General features: G+C 38.0%; 1 pseudogene; it reads right to left on the bottom strand.

Moving 5' to 3' along the window:
* LOC139740514 (solute carrier organic anion transporter family member 4A1-like) overlaps positions 1-12,332 on the bottom strand; it is a 60,475-nt pseudogene extending 48,143 nt beyond the window's left edge.
* Positions 12,333-15,234: the final 2,902 nt, after the last annotated feature.

Below are 15,234 nucleotides of genomic sequence, written 5' to 3'. Positions count from 1 at the left end.
TGAGTTTGAGTGTTTTGTTTGTTGGTTGGTTTGTTTTTTTCGTCTGTCTCTCTGTCTGCTTGTTTTTGAAGGAAACTTATGTTATCAATTTGCTATTCTACGCAAAATGAGAAAGCATATACAGGGATCGCAAAGCAATATACAGCAGTACGAAGTGTGGCAGGTTATAGTCTAAACTTCATACATTGTCATGATTATGACAATGCATAAAACATACACATCATGATTAAGTTAATAAAATGAATAAACTCAAACAAAAATGAATATACAGGCATTATTAAAACAGAATATTGAAAGAAAACGGTTATGTTTTCTTTTTTTTTAATTCCATATTGTTTCATGACGAATCACCCATATTAGCAGATATTTCATGGAAAAAATATGCCATCTTAAAGGGGCATTCCAGACAATTTTGGCCTACATATCTGAACATCATGTGGGGCATAAGTCGATAGTGTATCCAATAGATTTGTGGAATTTATTGTTGTCCTTAATGAGTATATAAACCAATATTAGTACTCTGACGAAACCGCTGCCAATTTTATTTTGTTATATTTCATGTTGTTATATTCGATGTATTTTTCACTGAGAAATACGAAAATAAACTGAAATTGAAATTGAAATAAAAATTTGCTCTGAAGATCTTTCTCTCCCTGCTATTATATTCTTTTTTTTTCTTTAAATGATTTATTGATGTTCAATGCAGTAAACAAGGAGATAAATGTCTTTCGTTTTAACACAGCAAACGAAGAACAGGAAGCGAGGAGCTAGGAAGAGGAGGCAAGACACGAATGAAAACTATCATAAACTCGCCCTCCCTTGGCTTTAATCGCCCATTCTCACCGTCAACTCGTCCTCTATCGCCAGACCAGATGTATACAATGCATAAATCTTGTCATGATCGCAACCCTGTCGTAGTACAATATGTCTGTTCTCATTTCCTAATCCTTTAATCATCTTGCACGTCAAGCACTATATGCACATGCAGTATTACCAGCTGTCATTATCGTGACCTCGGGTCAAAGTCGTGAATGAATATCTTAGGGATGTTCTGGGAATTCCCCCCCCCCCCCCACACACACACACACAGAACTTGACATTTAAAAGTGTATCAGGAAGGAACATCCCGCAAATAAAATGAGGAATGGAAGGCGAGACAATACATAAAACACAAGATTAGTTTTTTTTTTGTTTGTTTTTTGTTTGTTTTTTGTTTGTTTTTTTAATCAAACAGCTTGCAGTATGCAAGCAAATCTCCACCTTTTTTTTCTGCACATGCATAGCGAGATTTGACTTTCGGTAAAACAGATCGCCCGGATCATGTTTTAATAAAATGCCTAAAATGATCAGCAATCACAAGAAACAGGATCGCCCTAATCTAGGTTTGTTTGTTTGTTTGTTTGTTTGTTTGTTTGTTTCACTTACGCATTGATAATTCCCACACTAGAGATGCCCACATTGTGAGCACATTTTAATGCTCACGTGCATGGTCATACAAATAACCACATGTCAAACACAGAAACAAATAATTATTATTAGCGTATCATGTACACGTGCTGTTTATGGCTCACATGACCATAATATACTGAAGCTCAAATTATCTAAGTTTTACAATTTCATGTGAGCACTATACTCGAAGATGCAATATAGCCAAATATGTCTACCCGTGTCTATAGAGATTGATGAAAACAATTCTCAACTGTGCTTTTATTTCTTTGTATGATAAGTTTACGACAGCATGAAAACTGAATATAGACGCTTGGTTGGAAAAAAAAAAGATAAAATAGACATTACATACTTTTCGTTAGCTGGTTTTCCTATAAAACAAGGAAAGACGGAAACAAATTAAAAGTATTACGTTTCAACATTATAATTAAACACGAATATTTACCCCTACACTCAATGTCACATATGTGACCGTGCACCTCAAAACGAACATAAAGTCGCACACACTGATTTTGCGTGAGGACTGAAAATAAGTGAAATGGGTCAACCTAGCCGAACTTGACTTTTTCATATTTTCTGAAAGAGCTGGTATTCTTTTACATTATGCTAAAATTTGGTATCATAAAACGGGCGGGAAAGTGTGTTTTTTAAGCAGTTTATCTCGAGCATTTTTGGTAGAATAGTGTAATCATGTGTGTCTTTAGAATCCCTTTTTCATTTCTGAAAAACCTTGTCCACACTCTTCACTTTTAACTCTAATAACTTTTGAAAGGATAGTGCTACTGCTTTGAAAGTTGGTATTGATTATGGACATAATGTGTTAATTAGGCATGCTTAATTTCAGTTTAATTTGATAATCCCGTCATTGTTGTTACTCTGGTGGTTTACTTCCTGTTTTTTGTCCCATTCATCGCACAGCCAGCAGGGTTTGGTAAAGATTAAGCGCTTGAATAGACACTGTACTTCAGAGCCTCTTTTCTCAGTCACACTTTTCGTGAGTTTGTGCTTTCTTTCCGATATTTAGATAGGTTAGGAGAGTCCATTTGATTTGAGTTATACATCATTTTAAAGCTTAAAGTCTGCTCTTTCAGAATATGGTTTTAACTAAAAATTCCTGCCTGGCGACTTTTTGTTTGTTTTGAGGTGCATGCAGTGTCACATATGGACCTATATATCCAATGCAACTACAATTCCTTCAAAGTAACCAGACGATGTCGTTCACAATAGAACATGAATAATATCAAAATTACTAGAAACGTTAGAATATTGTGTAAGACGTGTAAGACATTAATCAGAAAGGGAAATTTGGAATCCACTTGTCACATTTCGAATCGCACACAAAGTGCAGTTGATTTGAAGAATTATTCACTTCACCGCATCATACATGCATAATTCTTCAACGGTATGCTGAGAATAAAATTACCTGTATACTAGTATACAAATTATACCTTGCCTTGAGAATTTCTGGTTAAAACTATGGGCAGAGGTGAATCCAAAGGACCTATTCACTGAGGCGCTCAGGCCCGAAGTGAATAGTTCTTTCGGAGACACCGCGGCCTGTGGTTTTTCGAAATTAGGCAAAGTATAGGGCCCTATTTGTTTTCAAGTATTTTAGATAAAAAATTTAAAGGGGAAATGCAAAGCGAGAAGTCGTGTCGTAGTGGTGGATGCGATGTTATGAAGGGACTCTAGTACGCAGCGCACGATGTCAGGCTGCTTTTGTTCGAAAATTTTACATTTCAGAGCACTTGACGGTCCGAAGCAATGCGCAATGTCAGAATTGCTTTATGACGTCACAATTGCTTTACAAGAAATTGATACATTTCACAGACTGACGGTACGAGCAGTGCGCAATGTTAAAATTGCTTTGTGACGTCACTTTTTTGGAATTGTTACAAACGGTACGACGCATATATGCAGTGCGCGACGTCAGAATTGGTTTGTGACGTGGCAATTGTTAAAAATTGTTACATTTCACAGAGTGACAGTGCAATGCTGCGCACAATTTCAAAAATGCTTTAACTGTGACATCATTTTGCAAATACACTGTAGTATACACACTACTTAAGTATTTGCAAAATGTCATCAAAGGAGCGACGTCATTTTGCAAATATTGTAGTACTTTCTGGAGTGTCAAACATGCCAACACTCTGATATAGCTGAAAATATACATAATCACGTGAAGCTCTTTCAGCCAATCACGAGAGGATAAATTTGTTATCCAAAATACTGCAGTATAATACATAATATGAGTTGATGGATTGTGATAGTCCAGGGAGTATATCACCCATGATGAAAGAAACCTGGGAAAATTCATCGTGAAATGTAGGACTGTGGGGCTATGCGTGCTGCACAGGATGATTAGGCAGAGCAAAGTGCGATGAACCACAGCAGAAGGATTCTACCGCTGATGTATCGGACCATCAGAAAAATGATTGCATAATCGCGGAAGATCGCATTCCCCATGCCACCGCATCCCTAACCATACAGACACGCACACACACACACACACACACACACCCTGTATGTGATTATTGATGCAGCATACATGGCGTCCATATAACGAGAAATGACGTATGGCTCGATTAGTCATCTATTAAAAATTTTGATGTGACTCCGCAGTAGCACGGAGAACTACTAGTAATTAACGTTTGTTTCATATTCGTCTATAATCTCTCAATCTCTCCCTCTCTCCCTCTCTCTTTCTCTCTAACTCTCACTCTCCTCAGTATCTTTCCTGTCACTTTCACACACGTGTCACTCATTAGCTCATACTTGCTTGAATCTTACGCAATCATGATCACTACGCCAATACATTTTTTTTTCTTTTCATTCCGGGTTTCCATGAAAAATAATGACATGCTACTAAAGTCATGTGGCTCCTGACGTTGAAAATTGTAATTCATAACCATGAAGGAAATAATAATGTATATTCTATCTTCTATGGTGACCAGCGATGACATCTGCATAGCGCTTTGTATACAGTAGAGAAGGCGCTAAATAAATACTCAACTACATATTTTTTATTGAGGATATGTAGCATCGAATGGCCGTATTTTCTGTGCTTTTTACAACATCATCGTTATCAATCATCATTTTCGGTATTAATTTTTGAAATACACTGTAGTTATATTAATTCTTTATCAGTTTAATCAAATATCAGCAGCATTAAATCAGCAGCAGCAGCACAAATATTAACGGCCTATAACACAAAGACGAGGATCTCATCTATACAGGGACAGGATGTTTCTTTGCAGTTACGAGTAAATAACACATTTTCACTGCAAAGCAATATTAACAACATAGACACTCCTTCCTGCTATATAGATAACAGGAGACACCTTTATGTAAAAAGGCTCTACAAAATACCCATTGGTTCTTTGAATTCCATGATTGTCTGTCAACTTCTATCATCAAGAAAACGTAGTGATACGTGCCTGCAACACGCACTTTATAGTCACCAGTGGGTATACCATAGGTCTACTCATAATCATCTGCCAGTGTTTGAATCACCTTTTTGGTTTGTCCGGATATTAAAAACGCCCAAATTTCTGCAGTTTGGCGTTATATCACTTTACCATAAATTTCGAATAAATATTAGTAGTTACAGTTTCATTTAAAGGTAGAACATCATTAAAATACTCTTGCATTTGAGCCCCCTTCATACAGATCATCCTATTATTTTAAGTAATCATTTCAGTTGCAGTAACTTTGAAAAAAAAAATTGGCAATATATATAACAAGATCAGACAGATTCCACGAATTCAATCATGCAGTTCCATCACGAACAAATTATCATTACATTAATTTCCGTTACATTGTACATAGTGTGCAGTGAAATCCAGAGTTGCCAATACAAAGGTGACAGGAAGATAATTTTTGCAGTTTGACCTGATAAGTTACATGTTTATGTATACACAGATGGAAAAACAAACTGTCATACATACCAGCATTTTGTCACTGTCATTTGTACCCGCATAATACATTGTCCCTCAAATTAGCCCAGGCTGGTCCATCGCACGAGGTGAGAAAACTTTTACTGAAAAAAAAGTCCAATCACCGAGCAAGGAACCTATCATGCCATGATAAATGATGGCAGCATGTTGTTGCGGAAAGTATACAATTTATCTGTAGAGGATCCATCTCATAACACAAATCTGAAAAGAGTATAATGACTGTACCATTTGTAGGCCTACTAAGGATGGGTATTATCATTATTATATCAACATCGTATTTTTTTTAATGAACTGCCTTGAAATGAGGCTAAACTGTGCAAATAAATTCATGGTACATGCACGTGTATCACTTGGAGATGGACTCTGTTTACTCTTAATAACAAAATAATTCGAGGCCCTGTCCGGAAGCACACGCAGGCAATGCCTTTTGCTGGACATGTTGGGCGAGATAATACTCATCATTCTATATGACGATATCCCTTTTGAAATTGATAATAAAGATGGATGCCTAATAAACAAACTTATGGTATATCAGTGGCTATAAGGAAATTTCGGAGAGGGGAGTCAAAGCAGGGAGGTGCATCTCCCTGGTCAAAGCTTCTGTGAAGAGGCTACCATATAATGCGTCCTTTAGTCTAAAAAAAAAAATAAGACTGCAGTGTTGCGTAATAACTTACTTGCAATTACATCAAAGCTTTCTTGATAAACGAACGTGCGCATGCAGTCTCAAGACATCAAATATACTGTACCATTCAACTATAGTGAAATCATCTAAGGAAAGTACACAATGCCACCTTTTTTTGGGGGGGGGGATGGATTTCAGTGAAACATCTACTCTCTTCGTCGTCTTCACCCATTTACTCGTCCCCATCTTTAAACTCTAAAGTCAGTCCACATAACTTCATTATGTTGTAAAATTGTACACTGTATAAGATATAAGCATTCAGATTGCTAAACTTCTCTTTTTTCCAATCTCTCTTCAGGTAGTGAAATTAACTGTCATAAACTGATCTCTAAGGGCTTATCTTATTGTGAAATGACCTCCTGACCATGCAGTGTCAACAGTCAAATTTCCTCGTTGCATCAGGACCACCAGCATAATCTCTCAATCGATACGCACTTTTTCGTTATTCATCGTGGCTAGTACTATAGTATATATAGGCCTGTACAAATATACATGTACAAAACTGTACTATAATACTTCACAACGATGGTAATGATGATGACGACGATGATGATGACGGTGAAGGTGGTGGTGGTGGTGATGATGATGATGGTAATGATAGCGATAATTACACCAAAACAGTGATCGCTTTTCGTTACTCAAGTTATATTGATGTAGTTATTGTTTGATGTTCATTGTATTTCACTGTTCGCGAAACTGTACTGAAAATGAGTGTCATAATATATCTGGGGACCATTTCATGAAGTCATCACATAAAAGTCTTGATATAAATTTCAGAATGGCCACCAGAGTCGCTCATAATAATGTAGCTATGAGAGATTTTCAAAGAGAAGTAAAATCCCTTTCATAAAGTCTATCATAAAAGTGTGTCTTTTGAGTGAAAAGTTATAGATGTCATCAAATTACGAACACCACATTGCAGGCTTGTATACTCGTAAATGAAATATAGGAAAAGAGCTATACAACCTAAGAATACGAATTAATTATGAATAAACAACGACAACAACTACAACGGTTAAGAAGCTTAACTTCAGAAATGAGGTCTTTGCACACTCATGCACAAAATCTTTTGGCTTTTATGACAGAGTAGAACTTGGTTTATGCGGAGAATCGCCAAAGCCATGAACAGCATTGGCTGAATGCAATTCATCATACTTCGCATAAGCAGCAAAATGAATGCATATTATAACCGCTCAATAATATCTATTGGGAAGCATCACGATTTTACCCCATACTGCGTAAATCAAATACATTGTACTTCGCATTGTAATACTGCAAGAACACCATGACAACATGACAACCACGGGTTTGTATAAAATATTATGGTTTCATGTCATGATGTATTCCAAATTACATGTGACCTCGTAATATAGAGTAGACAACTGAAGAAAAAGAAAGATTGAAGAGCGGCTATTGTAGAACATGCACGTTTCCTCCTGTGTCACCACGGTCGGGATGTTCTTTCTTTGAGAGTATGGCTGGTTATTTAGTTTGCTCTGTCAGTATCTGTGTCATTTCTTTTCAATAAGCACCATGGAAGACAAAACCCTGCAGTGTCTTTTATACTATAGAAATACGACGGATACCCGTTTGTCACCTTATTCTTCTCTTCTCCGCCTTCATTGCATAATTGTAAAATATGCCTTACTAATCACACCCGGTGTCAGCGGCCTAGTATAAGCCTAACTACTTGTGAGTCTCACAACGCAAAATTATAGCAATAACAATTTTCCGGTTCACACAATTTCTTGTCAAATGCATATGTCGCAGTATAGGACCTCCAGATTCGGACAATTTATTGTACTGTCGTTTTGAATTATACTGCGTTGTCGTTGTTCTTGTTGGTGGTGGTGGTGGTGTTGCTATTGTTGTTGTTTTTGCTTGAAGATTTCGCTTAAGAATGAATGACAAAGCAAATTACACGAAATACGGAGCAGGTTTCTGAATGGAATTAATCATTTTTCGGATTATCAATATCATAGAGGCCAAACCACGAACCACAACTGTGCGTCAGCATTGGCACGAAGCCAACGATACGAGTGCATTCAACATTGGTATTTTATAGAGACAGCAGGTCCATGGGGTACCGTAGGTGTTCCTCGTTCAGGATGCGGTGATACCTCGCGTGGCATCGCTAATGTATTATTCACAAGAAGTCCCGAGGGGGGCTGGGGGAGGGAGGTGCAGGGATAATGGGTGACACGACATTTGCTCCTGCGACAATTGCTCCGGTTTTATTTTCCCCATAGACTTTACATAATAGGGTTAGGGTTGGGACATATATAGAGGTTTTATACTAGTAGTTTGGTGTGAGAATTAGAATTAGGCGCAGGGTTATGTTGTGGATAGAATTTATATGGTTGCTTTACAGGAGCAAATGCAAAACTATGCACATGATGAAAAAGATGGAGGGGGTAGGGAATGAATGAAGGAAGACTCACTTATCGACAAACCGCCCACATACACACACCCCCCACACACACACACACACGCACGCCATTCAAGAAGATGACATGATATAGGCCTTCAGCCTCAAAGTAATTGTTCTAGTACCAGGTGTAAGGAATGATTATATCATAAAAGGGGAGGCGTTATAATTTGAGAAATGTTATTGCCTTATATGTTAAAGAAGTTAATGGTAAAATTGTCTAATTTGCATAACACAACCACGATCGGTATAGCCGTCTCTTGAAAAACAAACTGCACAACTTTTCTTTTCAGTTCTGCGATTTTCTAAGCCCTTTGTCAAATTTTATTCATACAGTGACTTTTTCTTCTCATTTGTTATACTCACCCTATACTAAAAGTCAACTTAAACGAGGAGAGGGTCTTCTGTTGTTGTTGTTTTTTTTTATTATTATTTACACACACATGGGAACCGAAAATCCCTCAAATCATTCCGGGCTTTTGTTTGACAACAGGCGCAGATGTTCAATAACTGTCCCCCGGGAAGTGTTCCGGTAATCCCTTCGTTTCCTTTTGTCCCCTTCGAAAGCATCCCTGGCAGCGTTTCCATGAAAATAGCCACATTCGTCTCATCTCCCATAGGCCAATTCGGTTTGGTTACTGTGTTTTTATGGTAATTTCTACCTGGGTTGCTTCACGTATGCCTAACAACAGATTATTTATGCACTGGCATGTATGCAACGCCCCTGACCCATTGCATAACCCATTGAATGTGTTTTTGTTCTTCTTTGGAAGCCCCCAGTTATGTTATGGCTGGCATAGGTTACAGTGATCTGAAGTCGGATTCATCTAGATAGCAAGATTTGAAGATCGAGGCGGTGCCAAACGCCAGTAAGTCATTACTTATATTTTAGGCAACACTGCCGGGCTAATCGAATACATTACACAAATTGGTATTATTATTATTATTATTATTATTATTATTATTATTATTATTATCATTATCATTATTATTATTATTATTATTATTATTATTATTATTATTATTATTATTTAATTGCCGTTATTACGGTATGAGTCACAAAGAAAACTTCGCGATAATACATTTGGGATCAAAAATTTATCCTCGAGGTATAGTGATTGGTTGAAATAGTTCTACATGATGCAGGCCTATTCTTCAACTATTTCAGAATGCTGGCATTTTCGACACTCAGTGGTTAATTGATGTCACTTTTTATGACGACAATCACATTACCAAAATAGTACAAACCACTCAGTATACATAATTATGTCACAAAGCAAAATACTTGTGACATCACAAAGCAATTGTGACATCGCGCGCTGCTTCGTACGGTCAGCATCCCTCCACAACATTGCATCAATCATATCACACAACTTCTGGCCTCATTTTCCCTTTTTTTTAAATAAATTTTTGATCCATTTGAATATACAAAACAAATACAGTCTGTCTCATTTCGAGTTTGCGGTTAAGTTGCTGGCCCCGACGCCTCCGATAGTAGGTTTGTTTGTTGTTTGTTTTGTTTGTTTGTTTTGTTTGGGTTTTTTTCAAAAACCCCTCCGTTTCGTTGAAAAGGGACGGAAAATAGTCCTCGGTTCGCGGTCTTTCCGCTGTCACTGGATTTTGTGTGTAGATGATAAGTCATTTCGCATCCGGGTTGAAAGAACAGATGAAGTGCAAATGTACATTTTATATATAAAATGTATGCAATTTCTAATGTCAAGTCGATCTAATTTGAACAGCTGAGTTAAAACAAAAGTTGTATTTTTCCCCTGCTTCTGACGAAAGTGTGTGATTATGCAATGCACGCTTTAAAAAAAAAAAAAAAATGTTTACCTCAATGATACATTTCAAATGAAAAGCAATGAGTTATAAGTGACCAGCATCCATGTCTACCATGAAGTATAGTACCGGTACTCGGAAAAGAAGTGTATACATTTCGATTGGAGGCCTTTACATTATTCTCTAACGTTAGCCCCCCCCCCCCCCCCCCCCCCACACACACACACACACACACACAGGCATGGAGTATACACAGAATACATGCACTGTACCAATAACAACGGTGCTTGAGCTAGATTCTGTTTGCAATAATTTATATCCATTTTTGTCCAAAGCCTCGGGAGCCCGTGATACAACTGTAATTCAAAAACTTTAAATAAGTATTAATAGAAAGAATAAATCCTTGTATTGGACGAAGTTGAGGATGCGATTATGTCCGTCGTCTTCCGGATAGTGCAAAGATCTTGATAACATTCACATTGCAGAATCAACAAAAGCACCCCCCCCCCCAAAAAAAAAAAAAAAAAATAATAATAATAATAATAATAATAATAATAATAATAATAATACAAATAAAAAATAAATCAAGGAGGAATGAATTATTGCCGTCAGGAGAAGATCTGAATGTCGCGATAACCGCATTGAGTATCACCGAAGCGGTGAATTTGACATCTCAGCGGGCCTATGCTTCGACAGTAGAAAGTCGCCTGACCTTAGCGTGCTCATGTCCATGCTCTGGAACAAGTCATGTCACGAGTTGGACTATTGTATTAGGAAGCTTCAGGAAAGTACTTACCTCCTTAGTCCTGGCCCCTGTCCTGACTACATTCACATGCTTTGTCTCTTTTACTACAGGAATTCCTATAAGAGAGCTAGATTTAGTCGGAGTAGTCTGCAATTTGTTGACAAGGTGCCAATTCAGTAGTCACGTCTCTGCTTCAAGTGTTTAATATAGGATAAACATCTATTATAGCAACGGTTCTACTGTAGATATCTACTGTACTAGGTTCTCCTTGCAGTTCTCGCTTAATCGAGCATGGTCGCTGGAGGTCAGCGGTAAATCAAAACAGCGGAAAACACAGGCCTATCTAACACAGTGTAATGATAGAACGTTCTACATCTCAAAAGTGAGTCACAAATGGTAAAAGGATGTCGGTATCTCATCTTGTGTGAAATTAAGGATCGTCTCTGAATCTGATTCCACTAATGAATCATTTCAGCTCTGCGTTGCACATTGACATGGTACATGTACAATTGCATTGACATTTATTAGTTGTATTTGCAAAGCTTCCTTGGCCTTGCACTCTTCTATTGAGTCTCAACGATTACGACAGAAATTGGAATATAGTAGGAAATCCATGCATTTGTTTGTTATACTCTAAAAGCTTTAGCCCAGTTAATACACGCACAACATCACAGAATCATGTAAGGTACACTCGCAGGCGGAAGCGATTGTATCTCACGCACGTAGCTATACAGCAAAAACTTTCACCCGGCCGTCCTCATACCCTCACCTGCTCCGATTCAAACACACCATACCATAACACACGGTACACAAGAACACACGCAACATGAACGCCGGTACTCCTGCTAGGCCTATGGACGCAGACGATCATGTCTTGAGAAGTAGGCATTTTTAGGCTGCTTGTACTTACGTGAATATCTGCATTTCGACACGCACTTTTCGTCGTGTTCGTGCTCAAGTGAAGTCCTTGCCATGAGTAAATTCCTTTCTTAAATTCCAACAAATCCAGTGTCATCTAACAGTCATCTTTTCGTGAGGATCACTTATCTCGTTAGGCGTAGGATGCTATCTTCCTTGGTTGTCTCGGAAGCTCGCGGCGGATGGATAGATGATGGGGTTTCGATCGCTCGTCCGCCGATCGTACATTCCCTATACTGAGACACACGAACACACGTTACACACACAATTAAAACACACACAAAGTCGATCGGGCGAGCTACGGTGGAGCTGTTTCGAACACGAACTCAACAGTAGTACACGTTACAATTTCATGGGCGGAATACACGCGTGGAGAGAGTCAGCTAGCTTTCACATCACACAGCACATAACACTCTTATTTCCCCAGCTTGTCTGCTGACCTTTCGAAGTAGAACCATAACACGATATAGACGAGCCTCGCCAGCGCGCGCGTGTCAAGTTCATAGAAATAAACAAGACGCGTGTACGTGTCTCCCTTATATGCTGCATGCACGCAGAATCACGCCATCCACATCCACCCCATCGAATGAATGAATGAACGAGCGACTACACCCTGCGCGCGCAATCGCAGTTTTTATCGTTATGAAAACGCACAAACACATAGGGAAAAGTGAGTGTACCTCGTAGGTGGCTACACATGCAGTACACGGATACTAGTACAGTGTACACACAAACCTGAACATAACCGCAATGAAGCCGACCACGCCCCCAAATTACTGTCTTCACGTTGAAACCGTTGTGAGTTGTGAGAACGCGGAAGTCCTTATTTCGTAACAAGGAGAAAAGAATTATCGCTTTAAGAAGATGAACAACATTTGAATGGGTACAACAGTACACTTGGTCTTCTTGCGAGTATGCCATGAATATAGATAATTTCTCCGAGAATCAGGCAGAAGAGAATGCTTCTGTGGAGATAAACTCAATAATTATAACAAACTTGATGTTAATGCCCAAAGTAAACTCTTACAATATCGTGACATGTCATGGTAGCAATTAAAATTGACGAGTAGAATAGCTGTACACTATGCTTACTTCGTAACTCCAGTGTTTGGTATGTTCATGCGTTTTCTAGTTTTATTTTATATCTAACATACCTTTAGACCAGAGTAAAAGAAATCCATTTTAACCTATTCATTTTAAACCCGTATTTTTTTCGATCTGAAAGAATATTGTTCATCTGAAAACGACTATAGCTTACCCAAAAGCAGAGCAAGATGATTCGAATCGCGATACTATCACTGCACTACATACATTGTCTTTCACTGTATCTTAGAGGCAAACAATTACAGATTCCTGAAACTGGTCAAATTTTGTGGAACTATAATTTATAGCAGGGATTGAAATAAAATCTCAAACCCAGTGGTCTAACTCGCCAAGTCACAGTTCAGGGTGGTCCACTAGGGATTTTCGAACAGCATGTTGCTGCAACATGCTCAAATTCTTGTGCAACATCCTCAAATGTTGTGCAACACCCTCAAAAGCCGCCAGCAACATGTTGTGCAACAGTCTCAAAAATTGCAACAAGCTCAAAATAAAATATATTCACACATGTGTAAAACATGTGCAAAACATAAGAAACATCAGACTATATATATATCTTATTTCCGGTACTGAGATATTTGTGTGCAGAACATGAGAGAGTACATTGAATGTAAGCAGCAGAAAGAGAGATAGGCTGCGAAATGTTGCGTACTATACGAGCTTGATGTGCGCTCCGCGCACTTACAATTTCTGCAATATTCTCAGATTCTGAGCTTGCGACAAATTTAAAATAATTGTGGACCACCCTGCTGAGTTTCCCGTGGAATCTAAAGACTAATATTTAATGTGATTTTCCCATCGCTTCCCCTCCCCCCCCCCCCGTCTCTCGCCAGTTAAGTTACAACACTCGATGAATAACCCAGGAAAATGGCACTTGCTCATAATCCATGTCTTGTAATTTCCATAACTTTTACATTTTATACTTCAATCCTCTTCTTCATCTTGATGTCATTCTCTTTACATTGCAAATGAAAATAATGGTTACTGTTGACATTTGGTAACCAAACAGGAACACGGGAATATAACACTGCTATTACATTTTCAACAAACCTCCCTATTATGTTTCGATAAAGATATGTCTGCTTTCTATATATTTATAAATTTTTGTGATCCCAACAGCAATGTGGTTTTTAATTCGTGTACGAGACATTTCCCGGGGTTTTTTTTCATAATGTATAATGTATGTTTGCATGTCACTGCCTATTAATTGACTGACTTAATTACAAATGCTTTACGTTTTGTATTACTCGTTATTCTGATGTGAACACTCCTGGGTGAAAACCACAAGTGTGATTATGCAGTATATAATACGTAAATGTACAGAGAGATAAATCATGATATGATTATATTCTGGCATTTGGAAGAAGCCTATAAACTTACAATTGAATTGAATGGGGCCCTTGTTCTTTCCTTTAAAAGGGTTTCAATTAAAAGGGGCAGACCTAGTGATACTAGATTACCCTGCAATTGCTAGAAAGGAGAAGGAAGTTTCAGCTGGCCTTAAAGGTAGGGGGTACCTTTTACAGACCACCCAAAATGCAGCAAAACATTAAATATGAACCTCAGGGGACTTGTTTAGGCCACTGCTGAGAAATTTGGAAGTCAACAGTTATCTACAATTTGAATAATGCACAAAACTCAACTACTCAGTAGTTCTGTGTGTCAGCCACACTTAAGCCTTTTTGTTGCAGTCTTCTGTATTTTTTTATCTATAAACACAAATCTAAAAGTATAAGAGCTGATGTAATAACATATAGAGTGTGCGGCAAGAATGTATTTAGTTAGTTTTGATGAACTTTCTTCACAAAATATACATGATGGACACACACGCAGTGCATGGGTCTGCAAAGGTAGCCTAGTAATGTACTGGAATTTACGGTGAGCCCCGAAAAAAATTCAATTCAAAATCTAACGGTCAAAAAAATGTACTAAATGTTACCTTCCACTTTCAATACTTTATGGGAGTTTCTAAAATGATACTCTCTTCAACATACCACTGTATTTATACAACTCTTCATTTAAGGCATGCAAATGGGATTCCCTACCTTTAAAACTGCAAATATGTTAACTCCCGCTTCTCCGGGAAATAAGCAACTTACATTGCTAAATTCTGAAAGGATCGGCCTTTCACGAGCACCTGTGTGCTGTGGGTGCATTTTTGGCACAGAAAAAAAAA

The sequence above is a fragment of the Diadema antillarum genome, unplaced genomic scaffold, assembly GCF_040938485.1.
Source record: "Diadema antillarum isolate AM-2024a unplaced genomic scaffold, OU_Dant_1.0 seq00000857_RagTag, whole genome shotgun sequence".
NCBI classification, from domain to species: domain Eukaryota; kingdom Metazoa; phylum Echinodermata; class Echinoidea; order Diadematoida; family Diadematidae; genus Diadema; species Diadema antillarum.
Note: the sequence above shows the minus strand (reverse complement) of the source record. Positions and strands in the feature narration are given on the sequence as shown.